Source organism: Crinia signifera, chromosome 2 (genome assembly GCF_055691185.1).
Source record: "Crinia signifera chromosome 2, ASM5569118v1, whole genome shotgun sequence".
Lineage (NCBI taxonomy): Eukaryota > Metazoa > Chordata > Amphibia > Anura > Myobatrachidae > Crinia > Crinia signifera.
The window spans coordinates 91,569,219-91,587,118 of record NC_139218.1 but is presented as its reverse complement, the minus strand read 5'-3'; the positions used below and the strand labels follow the sequence as shown (position 1 = coordinate 91,587,118).

Genomic DNA, 17,900 nt, shown 5'->3' with positions numbered 1-17,900 from the left:
GGCAGTGGCCTACCTCAACAGGCAAGGAGGCACGAGGAGTCGTGCAGCAATGAAGGAGGTTCGGACAATTTTTCAGTGGGCAGAGCGGCATGCCTTGAGCCTGTCAGCTGTGTTCATCCCGGGGGTGGACAATTGGGAAGCGGATTATTTGAGTCGGGAAGATCTTCACCCCGGAGAATGGGAATTGAATCCAGAGGTGTTCCACCAGTTGACGGACAGGTGGGGGGTGCCTCAGGTCGACCTGATGGCATCCAGAAGGAACAACAAGGTGCCTCAGTATTTTGCTCGGTCCAGAGACCCGGCGGCAGTGGCGACAGACGTATTCTCCGTTCAGTGGCAATTCAAGCTAGCCTATGCATTCCCGCCTTTCCCGCTTCTTCCTCGGTTGCTCAAGAAGATCAAGAGAGAGTCATCAATAGTCATTCTGATCGCTCCAGATTGGCCGATGAGATCGTGGTACGCAGACCTGCGAGGCCTACTGGTGGACGATCCATACAGACTACCGCTGAGAGAGGATTTGCTTCTTCAAGGGCCGTGCATTTACCCAGGCTTACGTCGCCTTCATTTAACGGCCTGGCTGTTGAGTCCGAATTACTGAGAAGGCGAGGTATTCCGTCCGCAGTAATTCCTACGATGGTGAGAGCAAGGAAGGATGTCACTTCAGCCCATTATCATAGGATCTGGAAGGCATACATTGTGTGGTGCGAGGGTCAGCAGCTTCCAAAGGCAGTATTCTCTTTGCCTCGGTTTCTACGTTTTTTGCAATCAGGATTTTCGTCTGGTTTGAGTTTGAGCACTTTAAAGGTTCAAGTGTAAACTTTATCAGTCTTCTTTCATAGAAGGTTGGCTCTGATTCCAGAAGTGCAGACGTTCTTGAAGGGGGTGCTTAGATTAAGACCACCTTTTTCTGCACCCACAGAACCATGGGACCTTGGTTTAGTTTTGGATTTCCTACGGTCAGAAAGATTTGAGCCTTTGGAAGTGGTGGATCTAAGATATCTGACATGGAAGACTCTGATGCTTCTGGCGTTAGCTTCAGCGCGTAGAGTCTCAGATCTAGGCGCCTTAACTTGTCGTTCGCCTTTTCTAGTTTTCCTTCCAGACAGAGCGGAGCTCAGAACTCGACAGGATTTTTTACCGAAGGTTGTCTCGGCATTTCATATTAATGAGCCGATTGTAGTACCAGCATTTTCAGGAGAATTGGCATCCTTGGATGTCGTCCGAGCATTAAGGTGCTACGTGCGACATACAGAATCGGTCAGGAGGACTGATTCCTTGTTTGTCCTTTATGATGCAGCAAAAAGGGGATCTCCAGCGTCTAAGGCGACATTAGCTCGCTGGATATGCCTAGCTATTCGAGAGGCTTATTGTTTTGCTTCTCAGCCAACTCCGGCAGGAGTGTCAGCCCACTCCACTAGGTCAGTGGGGATGTCTTGGGCGGCAGCCAGAGGAGTGTCCTTATCCCAGGTATGCCGGGCGGCTACTTGGGCAGGGTCAAATACTTTTGTCAGGTTTTACAAATTTGACACTTTTGCACGGCCAGGGGCAATTTTTGGCAGGGCCGTGTTGCAGGGAGAGTAGCGCTGACCCACCCGTGGGGGTAGCTTTGGTAATATCCCCATGGTATAAGGCAGTGTCCCCTGCTGGATGTGGGAGAAAAGAGGAATTTGGTACTCACCGGTAATTCCGTTTCTCCTAATCCGCAGGGGACACTGCGCGCCCTCCCAGCGCTTCTTCTTTTTTTCTTATCATATTTTTGGTTATGTCTAATTTACTGCATGGACCAGTAAGAAAGTGTGTCTGAGTGATTTCACTGGTGATGGTTTTTTTGTTGGTAATATTAACTGTTGGCTTTCCTCTCTGAGGTTCCGGGTCTCCTCTCCTCTCGGACACAGTTTTTTCCGTAAGACTGGAGTCTGATGGGGAATGGGAGGGGAAGTAGCCAGCAGGACAGATTTTCTTAAAGTGCCGGCTCCTCCAGACCACATCCCAATCCCCATGGTATAAGGCAGTGTCCCCTGCGGATTAGGAGAAACGGAATTACCGGTGAGTACCAAATTCCTCTTTTTTCAAACAAAGACTGTGATGTGGCAGTTAGCAGTTGATTGGCCGGCACTTTATTACTCTCCATTTGATCACTTTTCAATCTTAATACATCTGGCCCTCATAGTAGTAACTACAAGTACATAGAAGTAAAAACCGGTTGAGTATCCCATATCCAAATATCCGTTATCCAAATTATTCTGAAAACCATGTACTTTTTATTTTGATAAAAGCAATAAAATCCAAATTATTCTGAAAACCATGTACTTTTTATTTTGATAAAAGCAATAATGGGAACACCTGTAACTGGCACTACTGGGGACATGATGTGTAACTGGCATTAAACATGTGCAACAAAATGATTGATCAGCATTAGTGATGCCCATCCCTGGGCATTTTTTCAATCCCAGGATTCGGGATTGAAAAATGCTCAATCCCGGGATTGGTTTCCCTACACATTAGCCAGTCCAGCACTGTCCCTGTAGGTCTAGGACCCACAATAGCCAGTCCAGCCCTGTCCCAGTAGGTATTGAACCCCTAGTAGCCGTCCAGTCTTGTGGGTATAGGACCCCCAGCCAGTCTGCACTGTCCCTGTAAATGTAGGACCCCCCAGCAGCAGCCAGTCTGCACTGTCCCTGTAGCTATATAACCCCCAGTGGCATGTCCTGCACGGTCCCTGTAGGTAATGGACCCCCACAGAGGCAGTCCTGCACTGTCCCTGCAAGTGTCCGGCTGCATGAGGTCCAAAAATACCTCGCCCGGCCACCCCGTATATTGACTTACATGTGTGGGTGGCAGCGCGTCCAGGATCGAGAGGGGATGTGCGGCTGTGTGGCCTGTGCATTGTGACCTCTGACCTCATCACGCTGTGCAGAGCCGCACTGCCGGGGAAGGGAGAAGCCGGGCAGCGTCTAAGCATGTGCTCAGACACTGCCCGGCATTAGACTGCATCCCGATCCCGGGATTGGCCACCCTACTCAGCATTCAAATTCAAAGCTTGAGACAGTACACAAACGTTCATGTTTTGAAACCTTGTTTCATCCAAAATAAAATATATGTGTATGTATTTTATGTGTTTATACAACATAAATGCAAGATACCTTAAGATACATCATTGAAATATAAAAACATTTAAAAATAATGAATAATCTGTTATCCAAAATGCTTCTGGTCTCGAGCATTTTGGATAAGGGATACACAACCTGTACTATTATTACTTATCGGATAGACTGAAGTGACTGCAAAATGAATTAATGATGTGACTTATAATAAATGACTCAATACTACATATATAAAGACTTTTTGTATTTACTTTTACAGAGCTGGTAGCTTTAAAAGGTGTTTTTAGCAGCAGATAGCAACTAACAATATGCAGCAGTCAGTATGATTTATATCCTTTATCATTGCAGGGGTCTGTGGTATAATTTGCAAATTGCTTTAATATGAACTGCAATTCTCAATGCTCTGAATACGCATCTAATGGTCTTATGCTTTGAAAAAAAAATCTTAATACGTTTTTTTCCCCTATAATGAATCACATGTTGTTTAATACATTTGTTTAATTTACTTTTCAACTGGTTACTAATTAGTTATGTATGTGTTTGTACTCTGACTTTTATATTTATTAATGTGTTTCGTTATAAATGAGAAAGATACAGCAATGTGATAAACAAACACAAATATAATAAGAATTCAATTTTCTTGTTCCACAACCTTTGTAAACTACAGTATATTGTCCTAAACACAAAAACAAAATATTGTGGGACTGTTAAGCTGTGTACACATGGGGGCGATATATTGCTCAGTGTCTCCTTTTTATCAGAGACCAGAGATGGTCGCTGATGAATGGGAACCTCTGCTGGGGGAGCCGCAGAGGGAATCAGCTGGTCGCAGGAGAAAGCTCCTGCGACCAGCGATCATAAGGGGTCAAAAACGGAAGAGCACAGAGAGAGAGGGAGGGAGGGATACTGCAGTAGTGGCACTCACAGAGACTTATATCCCGGTTGTCAGAAGATACCATCACCTGTTCTGCATGCTGGGTGATGTTATCATCTGACAACCAGGATATAAGTCTCCGTGAGTGCCATTACTGCAGCACACCTCTATTTGAACTCTGCCATACTTGCCTACCTGACCCTCTCCATGTGGGAGAAAATGCTCTGTTTCTGGACTTCCCTGGTAATGTATGATTGCCATCACCTGTGGGGAGCTAGGTAAAGGTGTTTCACCACAGGTGACGGCAATCATACATTACCAGGGAAGTCCAGGAACAGAGCAGTTTCTCCCACATGGAGAGGGTCAGGTAGGCAAGTATGATACTTGCCTACCTGACCCTCTCCATGAGGGAGACAATGCTCTGTTCCTGGACTTCCCAGGTAATGTATGATTACTGTCACCTGTGGGGAGCTAGGTAATTGATAAGAATGGTGTCACCGCAGGTGACGGCAATCATACTACCTGGGAAGTCCAGGGAGCATTTTCTCCCTCATGGAGAGGGTCAGTTGGGCAAGTATGCACTGAGGTCATGGGTTTGATTCTAGCAAATTAACCCTAGAATGTCTGTGTGTGCATGTACATGTGGTAGGGAATATAGATTGTAAGCTCCACTGGGGCAAGGACTGATGTGACTGTTCAAATATTCTCTGTAGAGCGCTGCGGAATATGTGTGCGCTATATAAGAAAATGTTAAATTGAAATTTTTCATATCGACCTTTTGGCCATGTCGACCTTTTGGAAGTCGACCTTTTGACACTGTCGACCGTTTGGTGAGCGCAGGATCATGCACTCTGCGCATGTGATTGTCAGTCATTATAGTGATTTAGTAGTCATGTTTCCAAATGAAAGTGTCCACATGCACACAGCAACAGTTTGTAAAGTGAATGTTATGAAGGTGTTACATATATGCACACATTTTTATCAGATTTGAAGCATGAAAGGTAGAAATGTTTGCAATATTGTGCTTACCATGGGACTGCATTGAGTAGATGTGGTTAATTGTTAAATTAGATAAACTTGTATGGTGCATGGGTGAGTATTTTGTGCAGGTGCATGTGTTTTAGCAATTATGTGTGCTGATAGGTGGTGCACTAAGCTGCAGCCCTGCGAGACCTGAGAGTCACTATTTTCATGCAAATATTTTTCAGCCCGTGCACTGCAAGCTTACACGCAAGGTTGCAAAGCCACCACCCAGCAAGTCCCCTTGTATACGCCTTGCGAAGCCACGCCCACAGAAACACCCATATCACACTTCATTTTAGGGCTCCTTCGAAAGCTTATTTCTGTGCGCAGAGGTGTGAGAGTGCACGGACTATGACATCTGCACATGCGCACTGCGGTAGTTGCGCATGTGTAATGAGCTAAATCCCCCTTGCGTGCGAATTGACATGCGAGCGTGTCAACCAGAATAACCTCCTTTAACCGCAGAAAGGATTCAAAAGTCATTTAATGATAGAAAAAAAAAGGTACTTGTTTCCTAGAACGGCCACAACGATTTAGATCGTTGTGGTCGTAAGATAAAAAATCGGATCGATCGCATCGCATGCGATTTGGTCGCATGCGATGCGACCGATCCGACCGACCGATTTTTCACCCGATTTTTTTTTTTTTTTCACATGATTATTTTCAATTGCCCCCCCAAATGTTACTAAGTGGGCTAGACCCCACGATAGACGTCAACCCGAAGCGTGGCGAGCGCAGCGAGCCCGCGAGGGGCGGCGGTGCGCGTCCTCCGACCTTTTCATTCCCCTACTATCCACTAGGGCGTGGAGTGAGAATAGAATAGTGTGGCGAGCGCAGCGAGCCACCGAGCCCGAAGCGTGGCGAGCGCAGCGAGCCCCGCGAGGGGACGCGTATAACTTCACAGGTATACGCGTCCCCTCGCGGGGCTCGCTGCGCTCGCCACGCTTCGGGCTCGGTGGCTCGCTGCGCTCGCCACACTATTCTATTCTCACTCCACGCCCTAGTGGATAGTAGGGGAATGAAAAGGTCGGAGGACGCGCACCGCCGCCCCTCGCGGGCTCGCTGCGCTCGCCACGCTTCGGGTTGACGTCTATCGTGGGGTCATGGCGGGCACATAAAAAATGTGAAATGGGTCATATTGGCCCATTTCACCTTTTTTATCATTTTTCCCTATGTGAGATGGACTTAATCAAGCCCATCTCATCTTGTGCCATTATAATGGCACAAGACCGACCGATTTCAATGTTAAAAGATTTTTTAACATTGAAGTCTATGGAAAAATCGGGTCAATCGGTCGGTCGCATCGCGGCCGATTTTAATTGGTCGCGACCGACCGATTGACCCGATTTCTGTCAATCAAATGGAAAAAATTGTAAAAAATCGGCCACATCGTGAGGATCGTGTCCCTTAATTAAGAGCCACGATCACTCACGATTGTGGCCGTTCTAGGAAACAAGTACCCAAAAAAAATAGTAAAACACTCTAATAAGAGGTAAACACTGCAATGAGTGCTATACAGATGCTTCTGATTGTACAACTAAAACAAACATCTAAACAGTAATTTAAAGCTGCCATCCTTAAGAACGGACTGTAGATCAGTTGGGCAATCTTATTCCTTCGCTGAGAGCACTCATGGATGTTCCGCTTAATGCGTGCTGAAATGTTGTTTGCTCAAGTACTGAATAAAGAAAACATGTTTGTCTTATTTATGTGGATAATGATTGATTATTAAATCTCTTTTATCTACATGATTCTGTTTTATTTTATCCTTGTTTGACATTGCTATAAAGAGACTATACATCGGTATAAATGTTAAAGCACCTGCAGCAAAGATTATCATTATAAAAGAACAATTCAATCTTCTTAAATATTTTGTAACTGTTGGGTAAAAATGGAAAGAAATCTTCTCTCACTGTGTTGTTTCAGCAGAAAATGAATATTCAGTTTAGCTCAGTGCTTAGTGCTTAGTGGGTTTCTTTTTAGTTGCAAAGCACACAATTCAGAAAGTTGGGAATAAACAACTCAAATAATAATGTTTTCCAAAATGTTAAATTATTTATTTCATGTTTGGCATAAATAAATGACTGAGTGAAATCACTGCTGATTTGCATTTATGTAACTTTTTTTATTGCACATATTTCACATCCTTTGCAAGAAAACATATTTATGCTTTTATGGAATTAATGTTTCATTACTCCTGTATGGAGTGAATGGGACAGTACGTGTGTACCTGGAGGTGACTTAAATGGACAGGTGAAAAAGTGCTAAAATGGTGAGTGATAAACCGCCAGCCAATAAGCTCGCTACGGCCCTGTCACAGGCTGTATTTGAAAAATGACAGGTGATTTGTTGCTGGTTATCTCCATTTGATCACTTTTCAAGGCTTAGTACATCTCGCCCACTATCCCTACATGGCACATTTGTCAATTTAAAATTGTGAAGAGCAGGAAAGCAAATGATCTAAATGTTATATAGAGAGATGACCAGCGCTCAGGCTTTAAGTTGAAAACCAGCAGATTGCTGATGGAGTAGCGATGTTGGATGTGCCCAGTGCAGAATAGGTGTATACTAAGTCCCTGAAAGATATATTTTGTATATAAATAAAAAATATATATTTATTTGACATATGGCATGGATGTATTAATGGCATACAAACATGTGGGGTGTATGGGGTGGGGAGAGGGGCCCTCGTGGAGGGATGCGGGAAAGGCAAGGGCAAGAGCCTATGTCCAGAGTCACGGAGGGGTACTGTTAGCAGAGCAAACACCGTTTCACCTCCTGCGGTGAACGCGGTCTGTGTGCCCTGGATTGGGATGAGCTGTGGAGAGGAAACAGTCAACAAATGTCAGCTCTGGTGATGCGGGATAGATGCAATGTTCCAATGGGTCATGGGAAGTGTCCAGGTGTCGCCCAGATCCAGAGCGTCCTCTTTCTGGTCTCAGCAGTGCACCTAACACTTACCTGATACCCGATGGTGTCCTCTGTCCGGCCATCCCACGTCGCACTGAGTGTGGCTGTGTCCTGCTTGTGTTTGCAGAGTCGTGCAGACGCACCAGTGTAGAGGCCGCGTCGCTTCCACAGAGACCTCAGTACTTCCGGGTCCCGCTGCTGTGCGTTCGCCGGGTGCCGAGGGTCACTGTAGTAACATGGGCTCAACTCCCCATGGGGAGGAGACTGCTGTATTGGTAGAAATGGTTCCCAACGCGTTTCAACCCCTCTGGGGTCTTTTTCAAGGATGATCTCTCCCAAATGATCTAAATGAATAAGATTAATAAAGTGCTGGACAGATGTGTCCCGTAGCAGCTTTGCTGCATATAGCAGCGTTCTGTGGAGAGACCAAGCATGTTGTGTGAATCCACATCACAGCCGGGGCCCATAGACTTCAATGTGCTCCCATTGAGGTGAATGCATAGATGGAGCGTAGGCATACACTACTGTGCTGCGATGGATATGCATTGTAATAGAAAATGCATTGCTAATGCCCAGTTATGTCTCTTCAGTCATAAGTGGAGGTCAATTGAAATGTCTCTTTGTTTTACTTATATTTGCATATAGTCAGTTCCAATGCATGTGCTTTGTGAAAGCAAGAAAGCCAGGTCTTATGTGGCTGATGACTCCTTTTATATAACTAAAGTGCTGACTCTTGCCAATAATTCACCTGACCCTCAAACTTAAGAGACTGGAGAGACTGGAAAGGGATCAGCAATTCTCATAGAAGAGACACTGTTGCCTACTTCCCTACTCTCCCAGGAGTTGAGGGAGGCTCCCAATTTTTCACAGAGCCCCCCAAACCTGTACGAGCAGGTACACTTCCCGCATCCTCCCCACACCTTAGTGAAGCAGGTAGGATTGCGAGATAATTAGGGGCATTCAGATGCCGGCGGGGAGGGGGCAAAGCTAAAATGATGCATTTCGCATAATTTTTAAGCCCCCTCCCCTTCTCCTGTTAACACATGAATTGTGGCATTTTGCTGAAGTGAGGGGTGCAGCTTGATGATGTCAGAGATTCAGCCCCGCCCTCCAAAGTTCCCTATAGTCCAGAAGCCAGAAGAGGCAAACTCAAAAATAGGTAAGTATGTACTGTAGCATTCATGTAAGAAGGCTCTTTTACTGGAAGGTAAATGCACCGCAGAGGGGTATGGGTCACAGGGTCAACACTATGAAGGTTGATATACATTGGTTGACAGGGCTTAGGTTGACACATGAAATAGGGATGCTAAGATCTGCAGGGGCAATGTGGAGATATACGGTACTTGCACTGGGAAGTTGGGTACTGCAGGGTAGTATGGAGGTGATCTTGCATTTTAACACAAATATTTTCATTTACTGTACCTAAAAAGTTTTTCACCAGCTGATTTTGACTGATAATTCTGACTAGGCTGACCGTATTTAAAAAAAAAAAAATCATAATATAAAAGGCTAAACCAGATATTAGTTTTGCCTTTTAAATGATTGCCACTTTAAAAATGTGTACAGACTTAATGTCATTTTATCACAGCATGCAGCTTGCAGGCTATTACTGTACATAGACCCCTTTGTGTAAAGGCTGATGAAGCATATTGGACACACAAGTTTAAAACACTGAGGGGTAGATTTATTAAGCTCAGTGAAGTGATAAAGTGTCTGGTTTTTATCACCGACCAATCAGCTCCTAACAGTGAAGTAACAGGCTTGGTTTCAAAAATGACAGGTAAAAGCTGTCACTTTATCACTTCACCGAGCTTAATAAATCTACCCCTAAATGCATATGTATTTTACACACTGTATTGTGGCAAATATTTGCATATCTAAGCGTAAGTGGTTTCACACTGTACCTGACACCAACCTGCAATGGATTTGGTATGTCACTTGGTCTTCCTCTCCGATGTTGCACCATAGAACCAGCATTGATCAATGCTCAAACTATGGATGCTCTGAAAACCAACTTATTTTTACTTTGAATCCAGAGATCCAATACAGCAACCATACACCTACACAAATCACATGAAGAAAGTGAAAGACTAACTAAATGTACCATCTGATTTTGCTGTGTTTGTGTGAATACAGTACATTGCCACACACTGATCCAAGAGATGCACTGCCCTATTTGTGTGTTATACTACCCTGTGCTGTGCCTAACCCTGATACTAGAAGTCTGGAGAAAATGAAAGTAATACCAATAAAGGGTCCACCACTACTACCAAGGCTGCTACTAGATTAGGCCTAGCATGAAGTATGGATCTTTGTATTGCATGACGTCCATTGAAGTGGACATAGGATTTTATATCAATTGTGAAATACATAAATTGAGTGTTTGATCAAAACATCTACTATATTATGCCCTTAACATTACTTTCCTTGAATTTATTATTTTTACCTGCTCTGTTATTGTTGAGTGAAAATATTATACCAAAATCCCTGAAGTGCTCAGTGCTAGAGAACTTTTCAGCCATTTTATTAGGAATTAAAATCTGCCAATTGTTGGCATATTTTCACTTTTGGCAGAGGCCCAAAAATAGGAGATAAAGACTTAAAAACATCTGCCCACTGTAAAACATGAAAAAGTTAACATAACTTTGCTCTCTGATTGGAGGATAACCACTTCCAACCACCAATCAGTGTGCTACTGTAGCCATATGTCTGTGTCTGAGAAGCACTGTGGGCTAGTTATTTTTAAAATAAATGTCTGTCTCTTAGGGGTCAAAGTACTAACACTTTTAAAAGTGAAAATAGGTGATATTGCCTATACTGTACCTACAAATCAAATTCAGTTTATCAATTTCTAGGATGCAGTAAAAAAATTATAGACAGAATCTGATTTCTTTGGACAAAATCACCTCTTTTCATGTTAGAAGTTTTATTAAATGTACCCCTCAGTTGGCAGATAGCGCTACATTGTGGGCAAATTACTAAGGTCAAATGGCTACGAATATGCCTATTCATAGCCTTTTGTGGCCGTATACAGCTGTAAATTCATATTTTGTGAATTTGCTATGGTGATATACGGCCATTTGTATTCATGTTCTTGGCACATTTGTATTTGTATTTCTGAATACAAATCCATGCAGGCTTCTTTGTAAAAAACAGAAAAATGTCAAATGTATTTAAAAAAACAATGTGGGGTCTCCCACCGTGGCTATAACCAGCCCCGGGCTCAAAGAGCAGGTCCTGGTTTGAAATTCAGGGTTCAAACTGAATATGTACAGCCACCAAATATGAATAGACACGAATATGGCCACCTACGCCATCGGGAAACACGAATCCGGTAAATAGGGCAGATTAGTAAATGAAATGTATTTTCCCGAAAGTATGACCAATGCCGGTCGTATGTAGTCGTACCTGGCATCAGCCGTATTTCACGATCTTAGTAAATTTCCCCCATTGTGTGTACTCTCAATGTGACGAGAGGAGTAAGAGTAGTGAGAGAGATCAGAGAAAGCAATGAATCAGTTGTCCCGTGTTTTGGGCATGAATCACCACACTATTAATTATTCTCTATAATCCTTTTTATCTGAATACCCCATGTTATTGCATATTATTCTAGCTGACTCTCACTTTCTTGTGTTATTATTTCACTGCTTAATGGCCCTTATTCTGGTTCACTGGCAAAGGCAAATTCCTTCTCAAATGGACAAAACTATGTGTACTGTACTGCAGGGGGGGGGGGGGGGGGGGGGCAGATGTAACATGTGCAGAGAGATTTAGATTTGTGTGAGCTATTTTATTTCTGTGCAGGGTAAATACAGACTGCTTTATTTTTACACTGTAATATAGATCCCACTTTGAAGTAAACCCACACCCAAATCTAACTCTCTCTGCACAAGTTACATCTGCCACACCTGCAGTGCACATGGTTTTGTCCATTTGAGTAGGAATTTGCCTTTGCGAGTGAACCAGAATAAGGGCCAGTATATCCCCTTGTATGGTCTGTGTGTCGATGTTGTTGTTCCCAGTCGCGCACTCCGGACACTTTGAGCACCATATAAATAAAAGACAATAGTAAAGTATAAGTCACAAGCCACAACCATGGTGTAAGGACCTTCAGAGGTTCAGTAATATTTAACCTGGAGAGCCTCAAGCTACAGTATATAGCAAAAATGCTGTTTCTTTAAATTTGGCTGTGTTTGTAAAATAAAATGTGTAGTTAAAGTTTCCACATACTGACAGAACTTAGAAATATGTGTATCATTTGTTTTATAAAGACGATATTGAAATAAATCTACAGCTGCATAATGGTTCTCACTGTGAAAGGAACTTGGTGATCCATGTAGTTTCTAGCACTGAGATAATAAATTAAAATATGTAAGCAATAAGTCTTGATATGTTTGGCTTTATATCATTCGTATATATAGCAACAAATCTAACGAAGCTTTAGCTCAGCACATCCATCTCCGAAGTTATGTTATAAAATAGCATCACTTTTCTTCCACAGCGACTTTGTTTTATTTATGAAATGTAAATCAAATGAGTAAATGTAAAATCTTGTTTTAATGAATACAGAAAAATAAGAACAACAGTAGATCCACAAACACGTTATTTGCAATGTGTTAAATTCATATCTACCCCAAACTAATAGTGTGTACACGGTGCGATATGGCTTCCAATGTTGCCGATATAGTGAACATCGGAAGCCATATCGCATGCTGATTGTGCGGTTTTTTAGGGCTTGCGAGCCCGATGCGCGCTCCCGTGTGAGCGCAAATCAGCAGCCAAATAGAGAGGGCAGGCAAGACTATATAGTGCAGATCTGCACTATATAGTCTAACTTGTGCCACTCCATGCATGCCGTGCTATGCGAATCCCGATACGATATTGTGTCAGGACTTGCATAGCACGGCATTTCTGCCATGTGTACACACCATTAAGGTATGTACAGTATTTACATATATCATATATCAGTACAAGAATGGTAAGTGAATGAGGATCACACAAGGACCAGTCGTGCAGTAAACAATAATTAGAGCCACTTCAATTGTGTTCAAACCAGAAAAGATGTTTGCACAACACTTCAACATTGGTGATAAGTGTTTATAACTTTTCTATGTAATCCACCTGTACTGTTGTTACACAATGTAGCCTTTCATATTAATAATGATTACGAATGAAATAATATTTACAAACTATAAGTTGCTCAAAATAAAGCAAAAACCTGTATTGTACTGTTAAGTCATGGTGGTCAATCCAATTAACCGAGATTTTATAGTGGCAATAGCTGAATTTTACAGCTAATTTGGTAATGGATCAGACCACAATTGAAGGATCCCTTCACTGCTGCGTATCACAGCAAGGATGTAAGAGGACACATTTGTATGAGGATAAACTAAAATAGTGAACAAGACACTGACTGCATGGGTAGATCAATGGCTTGTTCATCCTGTCCTTGAAGGTACCAGTTGAGGCAGCCAAAATAAACTGTAGTGTCCAATGATTAAAGTACTGTAGCCTCTGAAGGGCAGTGAAAAAGTTGCTGAAGATTCAATGAAGGATCAGAAGTGTTGTAGGGAACACAGGAGCCTCTGTAGCCCCCACATAATGCAAAATGTGGCAGCCATTGCAAATGTCCCTGCACAGTTAGGTGAAGGGTGTCTGTGTGTAGCTGAAGCGAGAGATCGCTGATCGGGTAGGTACAGATATGTCCATCTTCATCTGTTCTGTGATGGGCACACACATGTGCAAGCATCGTGCATATGCACCATGCATTCCCTATGGGACACGGGTGTGAATACACTGCACGTACCCATTCGCATCTGTATTTGCAGATAAGATGAGGCTGGGCATATATGTAGCATGGCCTTAGAACAGGGCTTGACAAATTTGTTTGAAAACAAGGAGACAAGATGAAAAAGTAGGAGCCAGACAAACTAAAAATCGGGACAGTGCGTGCCAAAGCCGTACACCGAAAATTTACACTGTAATGCCTATTATTACACGTCACACCCATTACGTATTATACTACATGCTATAATACCTATGACCTATTAAGCCACACACCGTAATACCTATGACAACACACGCCATAATGCCCATTAAATATACCACACGCCATAATGCCCATTAAATATACCACACACCATAATGCCCATTAAATATACCACACGCCATAATGCCCTTTAAATATACCACACGCCATAATGCCCATTACATATACCAAACACTGTAATGCTTATTACACCACACGCTGCAATGCCCATCACATATAATACCACATATGTTCAGCTTACTTACATACTCGTTGCCAGGAGTTATCCTGTTATCCTGCAGTAGTAGCGCATGACATACTGAGCATGCAGGAACTATAGCCCACTATCTCTGCATGTGACTAGTAGTGCCAGGCATATCACTGCTAGCACTATCCTGGGATAAATCCGCTGCCCATACCCTGCCATAGTACCTTGGGCTTATCTGAGCTCTGTGTGTCCATGTAAATACAGGAATACTTTACAGCACTGGGGGAGCCTGTGTCCGCGGCACTGGGGGAGCCTGTGTCCGCGGCACTGGGGGAGCCTGTGTCCGCGGCACTGGGGGAGCCTGTGACCGCGGCACTGGGGGAGCCTGTGACCGCGGCACTGGGGGAGCCTGTGACCGCGGCACTGGGGGAGCCTGTGACCGCGGCACAGGGGGAGCCTGTGTCCGCGGCACTGGGGGAGCCTGTGTCCGCGGCACTGGGGGAGCCTGTGTCCGCGGCAGGCACGATGGGCAAACACTGGGGCAGGCTACAACATTAGTTACATGGCTATTTCGACCAGAGCTCACTGCGGTCCGACAGACCATCAGGAGCTGCCGCTCCTGATTGGCTGCTGAACCGCAAACTGCGATTGGCTCCCGGTGCCACAGCAGACCAGCTCTTTAGGGATGGACATTGGAATTAGCTCTGTCTCATACCACTGGGTAGATTGATGGCTAGAGCAAGTGCACCCGGCGATGACCAGATTCTGCTTCCTCCCCAAGAAAATCTGGTCGCCAGGAAGCAGAATCTGGTCGCCGTGGTTTGTCGAGCCCTGCCTTAGAATATAGAAGCAACCAGATATGGGCTGCAAGATGATTAGCATATTTATTCTTACCTCCCAATGCAGCCATAGAGGGTTTGGTGGAAGATACAGGAAGTGTGCAGGTGGCAGGATGGTGAATGCTACAGTACCTGGCTCTGTTACCCTTCCCTCCATGCTCAATTGGGAAAGAATGTATGCCGATGGTATGCGGTCCATCAACGAGCCCCATCGGGTGTTGACTTTGGCCAGGGTCTCGGTGATCTTCAGCTTCTGATGTTTGCCACCAGTGGCTTTGAAGAAGTTAAGGCTGGTTCAATGTGAGCAATGGTGCAAGTAGAATACATTTCCTAGTGGTACTGTACTTCCAAATACACCTTACCTATATGGTGGTTTCTCTGTAATGAGTTACCTTTGAAGAAATTGATCCTCCCTGGACAAATGGTATTTTCAGTCAGCATTCAATGGTCATGTGAGAGATCACCCAGCCTGGAAGATGCCTTTTTTGTATAGGAGTATATTCAATGTAGGTTCAACCAGAATTGTGCCCTCCCCTGTCACCTCCTGTGTTCAAGCATCCAAATCATCATCAAGGCTTCTCTGTATATTGGGGGTTCCTATTGCTATATCTATCTGCGGGACCCCAAAAAATCAGCATAAGCCAGAAAGCCCAGAGCACCACACCGGTGAAAAAGAAGTATTAATACATGTAAGTGATAGCAAGCCAGAGCTAATTACAAAAAGTGATACAAAAATAGTGACTATAATTAAAATAAAGACATAGGGTGATATTTAATAGGATGAGAGATTCAAAAAGTGAGAGATTTGGTAAGAAATCTCCAGTTTTTTTAAAGCGGCAATCATTTACACTGCAAACCCAGGTTGATTTTGCAGTGTAAATGATTGCCGCTTTAAAAAAACTGGATATTTCTTCCCAAATCTCTCACTTTCTGAATCTCTCATCCTATTAAATCTGACCCATAGTGTTAGTGAAGAGATTAGTGGGTGTTACATATAATTTAATAATGTGTTACCTCAGAACCATCCAGCCACTCCATGTTACCCCAATCTGGGTCTATAATTAACTAGCAAGGAGCCACATGATAATGGATCCTTATTTATTTAAATATATCTAAACTAAGAGATATCTTTCCTTGGAGTAACCCCATAGTACCCATGGCATATTAGGAACTGTGGGGCAGATTTATTAAGCCTTAACAACAGATAATTGCAAGAGTGATAAAGAGAGATATATGTCCAGCCAATCAGCTCCTTACTGACTTTTTTCAAACACAACCTGTAACATGGCAGTTAGGAGGTGATTGGCTGGACATATATCTCTCTTTATCACTCTTGCAATTATCTCTTGTTAAGGCTTAATACATCTGCCCCTGTACCTCCTCCCAATGCAATCTCCCTTCTACCTCACACAACAAAAATTATATTAATTGAATTATATTATCATGTAGTGTTTAAGACTGCTTACTAATGCCATTCAGCGTGCTGGAGGGAAACAAAGTAATTTTTCTTACCCAGTATAACCTCTCCCTCAGTGGCTTTACTAATTTAATAAAAACATCTACCACTATGGGGGTTATTCTGATTTATTCGCAAGGCTCGCAAAATTGCAGCCTTGCGAGTCCACGGAACCCCGCCCGGTGAATGCCGGAGCGCCCTTCCCCCTCACAGCGTGTGTTTGCTCGCAGGGCTTGCGAATGGATGTTTAACATAAACATTCATTCGCAGCCTGTGGGTGAACACCCACATCATTCGATGGTCGCGGACCATCGAATGAGCTGGAACGTGCACGCATATCTAAGTGACTCTCAGGGCAGGCAGCTGACATCTGGCATTGACGTCATGGAAACGCCCTTGAAACGCTAGATGTTCCCATGTGTGCGACTATCCGCTGCCGCCCCAAGCCTCGGCCTTGGGTGCGTGCACCCAGCAAACAGTCGCCATAGTCGCACGCACCCGGCATATGCACATGCGCAGAAATGACCCAGCGCATGCGCATACGCAAACCATCGGTCCCCGTACGACCTAGTCACTGTTGACCATTAGTGGTCAACCTAGTGGGATACGGTCAGTAGGTCGACCCTATTTAGGTGGACATGCATTGGGTTGACAGGGTTTAGATCAACCCCTGAAATAGGCTGACATGGCTAAGGTCATCAGGGTTGTAAGGTCTACACAAGCATTAGGTCAACAATGGGAAGGTCGACAGTCAAAAGGTTGACAGGAGTTTTTCACGTTTTTTTTGGTCCTGAATGTTGGTATAATCGACATGGACACCGTCAAAGTGTACCGCGTCACCGCGCATGGCTCGACCTATTTCAGGTGTCAGCCTAATGAGCCATACCCAACCTAGTCTCTCATCTACGGTATACTGTAACCCAGCTACACAGCACCATACACAGCAAGCTGCAATGTAAGGTGTGTCCAGACACCTCACTCATAGCTCCCCCGCCTCTGCCGCATGTATTCTCTCACTAGCATGCAAGGGGATGTGTACGCTTATGCCCGTCGTATGGGTGAAAAATCATTTGATGGTCGCTGACCATTGAATGATTTTTTTTTTCCCGTTCGCAGATGAAAGTCAGTGTAGACTGACCTTTATCTTGGCCGGAGATGCCCCATGCAGGCCCCGACACGCCTGTGTGTGCAGGGGAACGCTAAGTATTTTTTTATGGGCGTGTCTGCTCCAGCCCCCTGCCTAACCCCATCCCGCCCACTGTGGAGTGAACGTCTTGGCAAGTGTGAATCTCACCGAAGGCGTTCGCTCCCGTTGCTTGTGCATATTCATGCATCAGCCAACCCTGACCATCGGGTCGGGGAAATTCGGCCCATTACAAACACAAAGACATGTGATACTGTATGTCACAGTTTACAAACCACATGCAGTAAAACCACTTCTAAGTAAATCTCCACAGT

At 44.2% G+C, this 17,900-nt stretch overlaps 1 long non-coding RNA gene across 2 annotated transcripts in view; it reads left to right on the top strand.

Annotated features, from left to right (window-relative positions):
• Positions 1-17,900, top strand: part of LOC146059915 (uncharacterized) — a 54,227-nt gene that overhangs the window by 35,793 nt on the left and 534 nt on the right. The window lies entirely within an intron of this gene.